Source organism: Meles meles, chromosome 4, assembly GCF_922984935.1.
Source record: "Meles meles chromosome 4, mMelMel3.1 paternal haplotype, whole genome shotgun sequence".
NCBI lineage: Eukaryota > Metazoa > Chordata > Mammalia > Carnivora > Mustelidae > Meles > Meles meles.
Genome location: NC_060069.1, coordinates 151,480,491 through 151,494,139, shown reverse-complemented (window position 1 = coordinate 151,494,139; position 13,649 = coordinate 151,480,491). Strand labels below are relative to the sequence as shown.

General features: G+C 47.6%; 1 protein-coding gene across 5 annotated transcripts in view; it reads left to right on the top strand.

Annotated features, from left to right (window-relative positions):
* The window catches only part of TIAM1 (TIAM Rac1 associated GEF 1), a 380,123-nt gene that overhangs the window by 167,833 nt on the left and 198,641 nt on the right, over nucleotides 1–13,649 (top strand). For 2 of the 5 annotated variants that reach the window (XM_046002795.1, XM_046002791.1), the window contains exon 3: nucleotides 12,854–12,946. The exons of the other annotated variants lie outside the window; for them this stretch is intronic. The gene's annotated coding sequence lies outside the window, so the exon portion shown is untranslated. The remainder of the gene's footprint in view (nucleotides 1–12,853; nucleotides 12,947–13,649) is intronic. 5 annotated transcript variants of the gene reach the window in all.

Here is a 13,649-nt window from a genome sequence, read left to right as displayed (position 1 = left end):
TTTTTCTTTTCTTGCATGTTTCTTTCTCACTGTCTTCTCTCTTTTACTTTCTCCTTCTCAGCTTTTCATATTTTTGTCCTTCTGTGCTTTATTCTGCCCACTAGTCTGAAAAGGAAATACTATTTTATTCATTCAGGAGTTGGTTGTTTGGCCCTTCTGTGTGTTGGGTATTGTCCCAGGTTGTTGGGGTACATCAGTGAACACAAGAGACAAAGATCCTTGTCTTTGTGAATTACCATTAAATAACAAACAAATGTTTAATTAGTTATTAATAGTCCATTATTTTAATTAGTTAACTTAATGCTATAATGTGCCAGAAGGTGGTAAGTGCTATCTGAAAAAGAAAAAGTAGAGCTGCTTTGGCGAGGGAGGCAGTTTTGGGGGGGAAAGTGGGACCTGTTTCATGAGAGGGTACCATTTGAATGGGAAGGTACAGTCATGAGAAGGTAATGTTTGAATGAGGACTTAAAGATAAAGGAATTAGCTAATTGCATGTCCGGAATGTTCCAGAAAGTGGGAGTGTGTCTGGAAAGCTCAGGGAACATCAGAGAGGCCAAGTGTGGCTAAAGTGACATGAGCTAGGGGAGAAGAAGCAGGAGGTGAATGATGACAGACAGGCTTTGTAGGTCTCTCCAGGGAGTTTGGCTTTTACCCCTTGATTTGAGTTGAGGTAGTGTGATCTGATTTGCACATCAAAGGGACCCCTCTGGATTTTGGGGTGAGATCAGACTGTGTAAACAGGGAGTCTTGTTAAGGAGTTTTGCTCTAGCTCCACAGAGAGAAGATCATGGCTCAGAGTATAGTGGCCACCGTGGGGGTGTTGAGAGGTGATTTGGAATTAGAGGAAAAAAAGGCATTTCTTCCTACTGCTGGGGATACTCCAGGAGAGCAAGGGGATTTGATAATAAAGAGGGGAGAGAGAGGAATTGCTGGGATATTGTCCTTGAGGCAGACTAGGGTCTAGTCCCAGGAGGAGGGATGGATTTTAGATGGGGTGTGGATAGTTCTCTGTGGTCACAGGCAGGAGGTAGAGTATATGGGTATGGATGGAGGCTTGTTGGTGAGTACACACAGGCTCGGGAGTGTGGCAGCCCTCTCTGATTGCTTCGGTCCTCTCAGAGAAGTCAGACAAGAGATCATCAGCGGAGAAAAAAGATGAGGAGAAGTTACTGGGCATTTGGGATGAGAAGAGTAGATAAGAGTGTCAGGAAGGGGTGAATGGATGGGGGGCTTTGGTGTGAGGTCTGCAGTTTCATGTAGGGCAGACTTGACGTTAGCGGTTGTGAGTTTCAGGGAAGACCAGTGGACTGTTCAACTGTTTGTGGGCAGGTGCCAACTGGGATTTAATGGGGTTGGTATCTTTGCCAAATGGACGTGACCAAGTGACGGAGGGGCCAGGGAGATAAGGAAGGGAACTCAGCAATAGACCAGGGAGGACTGTGAGGTGGCATGGTTGTGAGGGCTACTGGAAGGTGGGGAGGGTGGGCTTGAGGTCCGAGGGGGTTGGTCTGGACAAGTGGGAGGTGGTGAGCTGGGAGTGGGATGTGTGCTGTTGACTGTTTGGAGAGATCACTGGTCTTACCTCCTTTTGGTTCACAAAATGCTATTTCGGAGATTTAGCATTGCTGGCTCTTGAAAATTCTTAGGCTGGGTCCAAAAGCCCAGGTACTTGTGCGTTATTGGAACAAGTGCGTATTTCCTTCCTCGTTCTCTATTTCTCTTCTTGTTTTTTGGGGTTCCGAAGGAAGTGGCAGAGGACTTCGTTTCTGTAGTTTCAGGAGACAGCTCACGCCTGCGTGGTTTTGATCATGCTTTCTGGTCTTGGTCGTTGTCACGAGGGTGCATTTGATCGAAGCCAACCAATATTCGTTGAGGGTCTACCCTGTGCGAGTAGGTAAGCTCTCTTGGCAGTCAAGATGGAGTTGGGAGAAGAATGGATCAAAATCCTTGCCCGAGTGGAGCTTCGATCTAGTGGGTGCGAGAAACAATAAATAAGACAAATCGTAAGATAGGAAAATGTCGAGTGTATTTTAATAGAGGAAAAACAGTAAAGTCGGGAAGTGAGAAAGGAAGTGTGTCAGAGAAAGAAGTGGTGGTACGGGCGGCAGGAGCGGCGAGGAGGACCTCACTGAGAAGGGGACAGTGAACAAGGACCTCGAGTCTAAGGTCATGTGTGTACTCAGAATAACGGTAAGTCCCCATGGAAGCAAGTAACACGAGGTGGTGTGCCAAGTCCTTATGAAAACCAAACCCATGCTAATACCAAAGGCCAAGAATATTGTTTTTGGTTAATGAGATTGAATGAGCCCGTGGGATCTGTATGTGTGTGGGGGTCAATTTGTGTCTGAGACTGCGGAAATGGGCAGTTCATTAACAGCTCTATTTGGCTCTTTTGTTGGGGGGTGGGACGGGCTGCCTGGGGGGTGTTCCTCCAGGAGGTCGTTGACCTGAGACCCAGCCAACCTGACTAATTTTGGCCCAGTGGAAAGTTATGCGGGCAAGAGTTTACAGCTGTTCTTCAACTGGCTGAGGTCATCTGCAGCCAGAGAAGAAAACAAAGGCTCTTAGGATCCTGGGCTTTGGCAGGAACCACAAGCCTGAATCATAAGCCCAAGTCTAAGAAAGGTGAGCGGATCTGTTGGAGCAAGAAAAGTGAACGTCGGAGACGGCTTGTCTTGGTCATGGCTAGGCCTCAGGGAGGATTCCTTTTGGTGGGTTGGCATTGTTGGGACCCCAACTTTAGATCTCCCTTTTCTCAGACCCCAGACGGCTGGGAGTGGAAGGCCCTTGTGTTGGTGTTTCAGAGGATCTGGTGAGGTTGGTCAACCTGCTTGGGAGGGCCTACCTCACACCGGCTGGTTGGCGTGCATAACTCTTGGGACCTCGCCAAGAGCAGGGTGCATGTCAGCCTGTGAGTCACCTGCTATGGTCTACTGGGGAGTCTAGAGCGAAATTCTGTGCGTTATGTATTTCTTTTGATTGAGAACCACCACTGTAAATAGTTGAGTATAAAATACCCACCTGATGGTTCATTGTCTCAGTCTAGACCTTAAACTTGCCGAATGCAGAGAAACCGGGCTCTGCAAAGGGCCCCGTGAAGATACTTACGAGATTCCTACACATACATTGTGCATATTCTTTGACTGTTGCCCAATTTAACTTGCTCATCTGGAGATATGTGTTCAGCTTCTTTCTCAGACAGAGCGATGATTACCTGCCAGGAACTTCAGGACAAACCCCGAAGTATGTTGCTCGCTTGCTACATTTGGTCTTGGGAGTGGGATGAGGTAGCCCATAAGCGGGTGTAGGGTTTGGGAATGAGGCTCAGCTCTCTGGCTCGGTGAGCCCAGAACCTGTGACTTTTAAAGGTGATGCTAATAAAAAAAACTCCATAGAAGCTGCCAAGACAGTGGGCCACCCGGACCACCAATGAGATGATGGAGGGCTGTGGTCCCAGCCACAGAGACCAGGTTGGAATTTCAGACCCGACTCCCACTGGTCAGGCGGCTTTGGGCAGTTGGTGTAACCTCTCGGTGCCTCAGTGTCTTCATCTGTAAAATGGGTCTAGTTATCATACTTTGTTGCGTTGTCACGGGGACCAGGCTCAAAGACGGGTGAGCAGCCCTCAGCCCTGTGGTTTGCCCACAGTGCTCAGGAAATGTGATTCATCCTTGAGTAGCATCACAGGCGAAATACTATTACAACCCACTTTACAGATGAGACACTGGGGTTTTACAAGGATTAGATGATGGGCTTATGACAGAAAAGGAATTCCTGGCCGGTTCAGGTCCGTTAAATGTGTAAAAGGTGGTTGTTGAAATGTGCAACATTTTCCTGTCTTCAACGGTAACTTGAGTTTGGTGCATTTCTCTCTTACCGTGCTGGATTTACACCCAACCCTTCCGGTTGCCTGATCTGCTTTGAAATTGGGGATGGGAACAGGCTGGGGGAAGCCAACGTATAGCGAGGCGTGTTGGGTACAGCTGTGACACCTGGCAGACTGTGAAAGCTTTGCCTGGGAAGAGGTGCACGTTGTTTCATCTTTATAATTGGAAAAGATTGAATTTCCGAGGTTAGACAATCCCATTTTATCTCTTACAATCAGAGAAAATCGCTCCTTTAGGTATGTGATTAAGATCATGGTAATGTGACAGGGAGAACAGGCACATTTTAAAGCTGGTTAATGGGCTTAGATTGAAGTTTTGATTACTTTTGTTTTTAGCGGCAGTATTTTGTGAAAAGCTCCGTGGTCCTGAGCCAGTAGGTTGCAGATGAGGTGTTGTTTTGAATCTTTTCAAAAAGTTGTAAAAATCTGTGGACGAGAAAATTTGCCATTTTGACCATCTTTAAGTCTACCGTTCCGTAGCGGTAATGACATTCATTGCGTTGTACAAGGACCCCTGCTCTCTCTGTCCCAGACTCTCTCATCGCTCACGCAGCAGCGCTGTAACCATTAAATGGTGACTCCCCAGCCCCGCTGTCCCCCTAGCATTTGGTAACCTCTAGTCTCCCTTCTGTCTCTTTGACTCTGCCTCTTCTAGATAGTTCTTGTGAGTGGAATCTTGCCATTGTCGTTCATTTGCGTCTGACTTCACCCTTTGGCGTTCTGTTTTCAAGGTTCACCATTTGTAGCCTTTTTCTGAACGTCCTTCCTCTTATCGGCTGAGTAGTCATTCGTCCGTTGTACGGATGGGCCACATTTTGTCCATCCACTCAGCTGTCCATGGATGCCTGGGTTGTGGACACTTTCTGCCAATTGTCCACTGGGCTGCCGTGCGAATTCACGTGCAGGTGAGAAGATGCTGTTTTGCAGTGTCCGTAGAGACGTGTTTTCATTTCTTGGGGAGAAATTGGAGGAAACTTGCCTTTGGCCAGAGTGCCCACATGACCCCTGGGGCATGTAAGAATCCGTCCCACATCCCCCACCCAGGCTTACCCGCAGTCTGGCCTAGCCTAGTAATTTGTTTGGGCAGTTGCTGGCTGCGGGTGAATCAGACTGCCTTCAGCGGCCCTGGCTTGACTGCGTCCTTCTGTCCGGGTCTCTGAGCCTCTTGTTTGCTCGTCTGGGGCTGAGCCAAGATATTTTTTCACGTACCTAGTCATTATGGTTTGCTTATTAGTTTTCGATGAATTCAATTTGTATCATCTTTTAATTTACCTGTGCCTTTTGTCCTGTGTTGGGGCCCAAAATTATATATGCATATACTGAATTTAATGTTTGTATTATGGATTTTTTTTCCCCCCAGGGAGGGATAATTGAGTTGGCAGGACATACAGCAGATTTGTGTCAGTAGATCTGGGTTCTAGACTGAATCTACCATTATTTTATTATGTGAGCCTGAGTGAGTCCCTTAACCCTGCTGACCTCAGATGGGTGAGTGACTAATCAGAACCCCTTCTTACTCTTAATGTGTGTGGGTCTGCGGCTGTTCGTGTGCCTCTTACCTGCCCCAGGTCCCTTAATATTTTGAGATACAGGCTTGTTGTATTTTCCGATTGAAAATACTCTTTGCAAGAGGGTTCCCCTTTCTCCAGATCCTCACCAAACATCTGTTGTTTCCTGACGTGTTAATTTTAGCCATTCTGACTAGCATGAGGTGGAATCTCATTGTGGTTTTGATTTGTATTTCCCTGATGATGAGTGATGTTGGGCATTTTTTCATGGGTCTGTTGGTCATTTGTATGTCTTCTTTGGGAAAATGTCTGTTCGTGTCTTTTGACCGTTGCCTGACTGGATTTTTTGTTTTTTTTGGGCGTTGAGTTTGATAAGTTCTTTCTAGATGTTGCGTACTAGCCCTTTCTCTGATAAGACATTTGCAAATATCTTCCCCTTCCCCTCCTACACTGCTGGTGGGAATGCAGACTGGAGCAGCCACTCTGGAAGACAGTGTGGAGGTTCCTCAGAAAGTTGAAAGTAGAGCTACCCTGTGACCCAGCAATTGCATTATTAGGTATTTATCTAAATTATACAAACAGTGATTTGAAGGGGCACTCACACCCCAATGTTTATAGCAGCAAGGTCCACAATAGCCAAAATATGGAAAGAGCCCACATGTCCATTGACAGATGAATGGATAAAGAAGCTTTGTGTGTGTGTGTGTGTGTGTGTGTGTGTGTGTACACACACATACACACACAATGGAATGTATGTATGTGTACACACACCCACAGGAATATTACTCAGCCATCAAAAAGAATGAAGTCCTGCCATTTGCAACCAGGTGGATGGAACTAGAGGGTATTATGCTGAGCAAAATAAGTCAGAGAAAGACAAATATCATATGATTTCACTCATGTGTAAAGAACAAAACAGATAAACATAGAGGAAGGGAAGTTAAAATAAGAGGAAAATGGAGAGGGAGACAAATCATAAGAGACTCTTAACTACAGGAAACAAACTGAGGGTTGCTGGAGGGGAGGGGGGTGGGGGGATGGGGTAACGGGGCATTAAGGAGGGCACGTGATGGGATGAGCACTGGGTGTTCTGTGCAACTGATGAATCAGTGACCTCTACCTCTGGAACCCCCCCCCAAAAAAAAAATACTCTTTGCATGTTGGATTTTTGTTTACCTTCGGGGAAATGGCACCAGGTGCTCTAAGAGGCCATAAAATCTAAGGTCTGTTGTTCTTAGAAAGGAAAGACAAGTGGATTCTCATTTGCATGTTTCCTCTGACACTAGAAGTCACTTAATTTTCGTTGACTCTGTGCCTGTCACTAGCAGAGGACGGTGTCCGGTGTCACACTTCTGTGGGTGTGGTCCTTCTCCTTGTCACTTCCCTATTGGTCGCAGGTGCTGCGTGTGTCCCTTGCTGTCTGCTTCACATTCCCACCTACCCTTCCTCCAATATGCCTTGGTCTGTGAATTCTGGAATGATAGTTTCCAGTGTTTTCATATAAAATAAAAAATCAAAACCCTCAATAACAAAAACAAGTAACTGTCCTGTTGGTTTTCCTCGGTGAATGCCGAGGGCCTGTGTGTCTCCCCGTGGCGAGCCTCACGAAGGGGCTTGCTGCTTCCCCACCATAGGGACTTGAGGAAGGGCTCAAGAGGTCTCTCCATGACCCCTGAGTCTGACAAGGCTCCCCACTCTCCCGCCTGCTCCATCACTTTGTTTCTCTCCACGACTAAATAGCAACATCAACATGAAAACCTTGAAAACATTTAAAACACTGACACGGTTGGTTGCTTATTTCCTGACTGAAAACTGTTTTTGTCCAATCAGGGCCCCCCAGTTTAGGGGCAGTGTGGCTATGTGCCGTATATGAAGCCCATTAACCCACGTAGCCCCGTGGATTGTCAGCAGGCGTTGATTTCAACTCCCCATTTTACTGAAAGGGAAGCCAGGTGGCTCGCTGTTAAGTCATTCTCCCGGTGGTGGGCGGGACTTGAACAAGGCCTTGCTTCACATCCTTGCTTCTCCCTTGTCCAGAGGAGGCCTCCTCCATGGGACAGCCCTCGGAGCCCCAGAGGGAACCCTCCCTAGGGGCTAGATTGAGGACCGTGAGGCTGTCCCGGCTCCGCACATACTCTGGAGAGAAGGCGGGACTGAAATTAGAACCTGGCTTCTTATCTTCTTAACATTAGTTATTCAGCACGATCGCGCTTTTAGTGCCAATAATAATTATTATTGTTTATTGCCGCTGAGTAGAGAGGTGTCTAAAAGAGCCCACACCAGGGAAAACCCAGATGCTCTCGCCCCCACGAACCACATGTACCTCTTGTGCAAGGCTCCCGGGGCCCTTGGCACCAGCCGCCTCACTGTGTGTGTGGGCAGGACAGCATCTGGCCCCATATGGATGATTGCGAGTCAGTGTGCGAAAGGTTCACGGACTTTTCCTTTGGCTTCTTTGTTACCTTTACCCTCGGGTTGCACTTCCTGCCTTTCCCCCCTTTCCCTTCCAGTTGCAAGCATGGCTTCAGTTCCAAGGGTGAGAGCCCATCCTGAAAGTCTTGACTCTGGCGTGCTTCATAAACGTCGTCGTGAGAGCAGTTGTCATTTGGGGCACAGAAAGCAATGGGAGTTTTAAAATCGAGGGAACATACGATGGGAAGATAGAACTAGGAAGCCAGACCGTATTAGTGGGCTATTACCATTTCCTAGTTGAGGAAACCAAAGCCTCTGAATTATAAGGCACTTGCCTCACATCAGTCCCTGTAGGGTATTCTGGATCTGGGTGGTATTTAAAGGCTCTAAGAATTTTCAGAAGCACCTGGGTGGCTCAGTGGGTTAAGCCTCTGTCTTTGGCTCAGGTCATGATCTCAGGGTCCTGGGATGGAGACCCCCCATCGGGCTGTCTGCTCGGCGGGGAGCCTGCTTCCCCCTCTGTCTCTGCCTGCCTCTCTGCCTACAAATCGCGAAAAAAAAAGCTATAAAAATTTTCAGACTCCATATTCTTCAGGATGACTTCTGCTTCTTTTTTAGGCACACCGTTTTCAGATGGAGAAAGCTCTGTTCAAAGTCACTAAGTGTGCTGGGGGTGAAGTTTAAGTTGTAAAACATTTTTTTTTAAAGATTTTATTTATTTATTTGACAAACAGAGATCACAAGTAGGCAGAGAAGCAAGCAGAAAGAGAGGGGGAAGCAGGCTCCCCGCTGAGCAGAGAGTCCAATGTGGGGCTCCATCCCAGGACCCTGGGATCATGACCTGAGCCGAAGGCAGAGGCTTTAACCCACTGAGCCACCCAGGCGCCGCAAGTTGTAAAACATTTTTGCGTCAAATCAAAGTGAGCGAGGGTCTGCCCTTAAAGACAGCATCTGAAAGGGCGAACCTCTGTTTTTCTCTCAGAGAGAGGGAAGGCCTTGTCCAGGGGGGAGTCAAGGGTTTTCAAACACATCCGCATTCTTGGTGAACCTCACACCACCAAGCGCGAGGGTGGGTGCGATGGATCCACATTTAGACTTTTAATCCGTTTCAAATGTGAAAAATTGATTTTGACCATTGGTCTGGTGGCCAACCACAGAATGGCTTCATTAAAAAGCTTTTGAATTTCTTTAGCGATACTGTATGATTAATGGGATCTGGGTTTGGGTCTGCGATGATGCCGGGGAGTCATCTCTTTGGTTCCGATTATCTGTGAATTCATGAACACCCCTGCCAGGCTTCATCTACTCGAGGAGGAGAACGCTCTTTCTCTCCACCTTTGCTGCTGTTTGCTGTTGTGACGTGACATGGAGGACAGTGGGTTGATGTGGGCGCTTGTTTGCCTTGTGCCTGAGAACCCACCTTACTGTCTACGTGAGCTGGGAAAGGGAGGGAGAGGTAAGCTCCGTGGGTGGGGAGGAGCTGGTGTCCACATCTGGACCTAGTCTGCCCAGCAGATGGCAACCCTTTTTCCGTTTCTCTGCCCTGATCTTGGATCCAGTTGGTTCTGAAGACCCTTGAACAGAAATCCAGAAGAGTCTTGCTTTAAAGAAGGCATTGGTGTCATTGAGAACACAATCTGAAAGAAATTTTACGAGTCAGTTCTTGTAGGACAAATTTATAACACAGCAAGATAAAGCCTGAATGAGAGTCTACGGGGAAAACAAATAAACTCGTTATAGTTCTTTTGTTTCTGAGCGTCAGTTCAACTGACAAAGGGAAGGAGAGCCGGGGGACCCTTTCTGAGTTTCCCCCACGTACCAAATGTTTTCCAACATATATTTATGCATTCATTATATGGTCTTATATCTGGATAGCTAGCTCTTGTGTAAATATCCACGACCAGGACAAATGCCTTATTAAGGGTGTCATGGCTTTGAGTTTTTCAAAATATTTTTCCATAAATCTTTTTATTTGTGGTAACGTTTGAGTGTTTTTGTGACTCACGTCATTTAACATTGCCCCCTCCAACCCACTCGTCTTGGAAAATTGCAAAGCACAAAAGTCAACTGTGCTCCCTCTACTGGTTGCATTTCTTCCGAACAGAGACACCGTGCATTTCTGATTAAGTGCATTGCTTTTGGTGGGACTCGTAGCTGTGCTCACATTTTCTTTTCCTAAATTGCTTTTAAGAAGCAAGACCTAATGGCATTCAGAACCGCAGATAAAGAAGCTGGTGACCTAACGAGGGATAGGGCATCCTCCATCCCGCCCGTTTGTTCACAGGTGTGCGGAGGGGACCCCCAACCTGGCATCCTTCCTTTGATGCCAAGAGCAGCTCCCCTGGGAGGCAGGTGGCCGCTGCCTGAGGACCTCTTGGGTCCCGAGGTTGTGAGCTTCAACCGATGTCAGCTGTTTCGTGGTCTGTCTGCTACTGAATGAAACCAGTGGGTTTTCTGTGGGCTCACAGTTGGTTCAGCCTCTTGAACTCGGGGTGCCCCATGGATTCCTCCAGAAGCAACTATAGGAGAGTCTTTACTTACTGGCCTGAGAGATGGGCAATGAGGTGAAGACCGGTTCCGTTCCATGCACGTGCATTTATCCCCTACTGACTGTCCGTGAGGCTCCGAGGGAGTTCGAGGGGAGCAAACCCACTGTCCCATGTGCCCCATTTTGAGAAACACTGAACAACAAGAACAAGACTTCTCCCAGCATTCTAGAGTTCAAAGAAACACTTCTTAGGTAAGGATGAGACCAGAAAACCTATAGAAAAGATGTATTCGCTTTGTAGGTTCTTAACCCTGCGGAGTAGACACGGTAGGGCTTGCCCCCCCCCCCCGCCCCCTCAGTGATTTGTAATTTTCTTTCAAATAAGCTGTAATCAGATTAAACATCCTTCCTGTTCTCAGTGGAGTGTCTCCCCTGCTCCGGACTGTCAATGGAGAAATGACTCCTGGTGCCTGCAATAAGCAGGCTTTGTCTGTGGATCTTTCCCAGCACCTAGCCTGCCTCCTCCCCCACAGGCATGCTATCTGTGATTCTAAAGCTGATACACACCCTCCCCCCCCTTCTGTCATCTTCCTCCCCACTCCCTTCTTGATTATTTCCATCTGAATTTGATAGCCTTGAGGCTGTGCCCCCAAGCCTTAATGCTTTCCTGCTTCTGAGTCCAGTGCCCACGATCTCCGGTCCCACGCAGGTGGTCCAGCCCTCATCAGATGCTGCACAGTGGAAAAGGAGGAGAAACACTATTGTATAATCCTTCTAAGTCCCCGGAGAGCCTCCGCTCCTCCTGTTGATAATCATAATGGAATGAATCCATTTGCCGACTGTTGATAGTGAAGGGTGTCTCCCGGGGCTCCTCAATAGCCAGCGGTATTGGCATTTGGGGGCTGGATAATTCTTTGTTGTGGAAGGCTTTCCCAGGTAGCATCCGCGTCTTCTGCCTGCTTGATGTCAAGAGCTTCCCCAAGTGGTGACGACCACAAATGTCTTCATGATTGTTGAATGTTCCCACTGGGCAAAGTCACTTCCTTTTAAAGACTTCTGCTGATTTGATGTATCCGGTCTCTTCATTCTGCTCCTTCAGAATTCTCTGTGGGCATTCTTTCGTTCATTTGCTTCATTCATTTAATTTTCTACTTAGGCCAGCCTCTGCTCAAGGTACTGGGAATATAAAGATGAGCTAGGCATCTCTTTCTTCATATATATATATGTGAATATATATATATGAAAATATATATATGAGTCAGTTTTGGGTGTATCATGGTTTCCACTATTTTGTGTTTTATCATTATTATCTTGAAAGTTCCCTTTTCTGAGTGTTGCTCCCAGCCTACAACTCTGGCAGGCATTTGAGTAATTAGGACTTCTTTAATGAATGTTGTATTTCTGTTTCTGTAGTCTGAGTCCTTGAGGAAAGCCCCTTGCAAGTGTGGGTCAGTATCCTTGGCCTTGACACAGCTATTAACCTTGTAAAATGATAATGCTCTATTAATCTATCGATTTCATCCATGAATGCTTCACCTGTTTCAGATATGGCCTCCACTTGTCATTCCAGATCTCCTATTTTCTTATATTGTGATTTCCTTCATTTTCTTTAACCAGCCACCTGAGGCTTCATTTAACGTGGGTAGTCATTTTTTTAGTGTTATTTAATGAAACTTCTCTTTCGGAGTCAAGGTCAGTGCTAGCAAAGAGATGATCGTTGGATTGCTTTTGGGTGGACTTTGAAGTTAGCTGGTGTTCTTTACCATGCCCAGAAACTGTGGTATGAATATTGCTCGTGGGAACGCAAAGTTTATGGCAGCTATTTTTCTAGGGGAAGGGAGAGGGAGGGGGATATATTTCAGGGAGGAGTTTACCGATGCTCCAACAATGTTGTTAATTTTACCTTTTTATTTATTTATTTATTTTTTGCTGCATAAGGGGTCCTTGAGGGTTCACTATCTGATTTGCAAATATATTTTTGCATTTTTATATTATAAATCTATTTTTGCAAATATATTTTTGTAGTAAGTTTTAAAGGAACCCTAGCCAGTTAGAGGTTTGCTTTTTGTTTTTCTGCCCCCCCACCCCCACCCCTTTAAGCAGACATTTAGGAATTAGGTCTGTACTGGCTCACCTGCCCACATTCCTGTCTGTGCAGAGGGGGCATCCTACAATTATTGAAGATTTCTAGTTTTTTAAATAAAAAAAAAAAGGAGGCACTGCCTTCTTGCCCTGTGCTGCCACTAATAAATAAAATAAAATAAAATAAAATAAAATAAAATAAAATAAAATAAAATAAAATAAAATGGTTCAGGCCTGTTAGGAATAAAATTTCCCCCAAGGTTGTGAGGAGCTCAGAGCCGGGGACTCTGGAGGGACAGCCGGCCAGAGCTCTTGGTCTCGCGAACTGCCGAGGGGGAGAATTAAATTGGGGAAGGAGGTGGAGAGGAGGGAGGCGACGGTGGGTGGGGAGGAGCGACAAACCCTCTCCAACACACCCAAATGACCAGATTCATCACAGCACGAAACTTCACAAGTTACGCCCACTCCCGCTGCCAGGAGCCGGGGAAGGCGCTGCTTCCTCATTTCGGTGGCTGGAAGTTCGGAGACGTGCGGCGAGACCGGGAGGCATGTGCGCCCTGCGGAGCGCTGGTGAGCGTGAATTTCAGCCCATTCTTTCGGTCGCCTAAGGTCTTTGTGCTGGGTGGGGAGGGTACGCAGCCCGGGTGGCTGTGGCCGGAGGAGGCCGCAGGGGCCCCGAGCTCGGCGGCGGGGTGGCGGGGCGGGGGGACCCGTGCGCCCGGAGCCCTGCGCCCTGCGGGATCAGTGAGCGGCTTCTCCACGCTGTGCCGGGGCACCCCGGGGCGCCGCCCCTGTGCCTTGTGGCCCCAGGGTGAAGGGTTGGGGCTTTGCGAGCCCTTCACCTTTCCCTTTCCCCCTTTGCCTTCCTATCCAGGGATCTTTAGGGGTAGGGCGGGAGGGAGGCTGCGGGATCAGGTCACTCACCAGAGGTGTCCCCGCTGTCCCCGCTGTCCCCGCTGTCCGGCTGCGCGGTCCGTATCCCCTGAAAGGCTTGGGAGTCAGTATTTCCAAGGGAATGTTTTGAAGCTGGGGCACGGGACAGCCCCTGGGTAGGTGTGGGAACTCTATGGGGAGCCATCAGAAGTCTTGCGTTTCTCATTAATGGGGTGTCTGATTTAGTTCAGCTCAAGACTTCCTAGTACTGAGGTGTTACTCGTGTATCTGGAACTTTTTTGAAAAGAGTACATTTTTCTGTGGCAGCTGCTTTATCTGCAGGTCGATTGCCTAAGTCAGATTTGGGTGGGGTGGGGAGAGGAAGTTTGGGTGGAGGCTG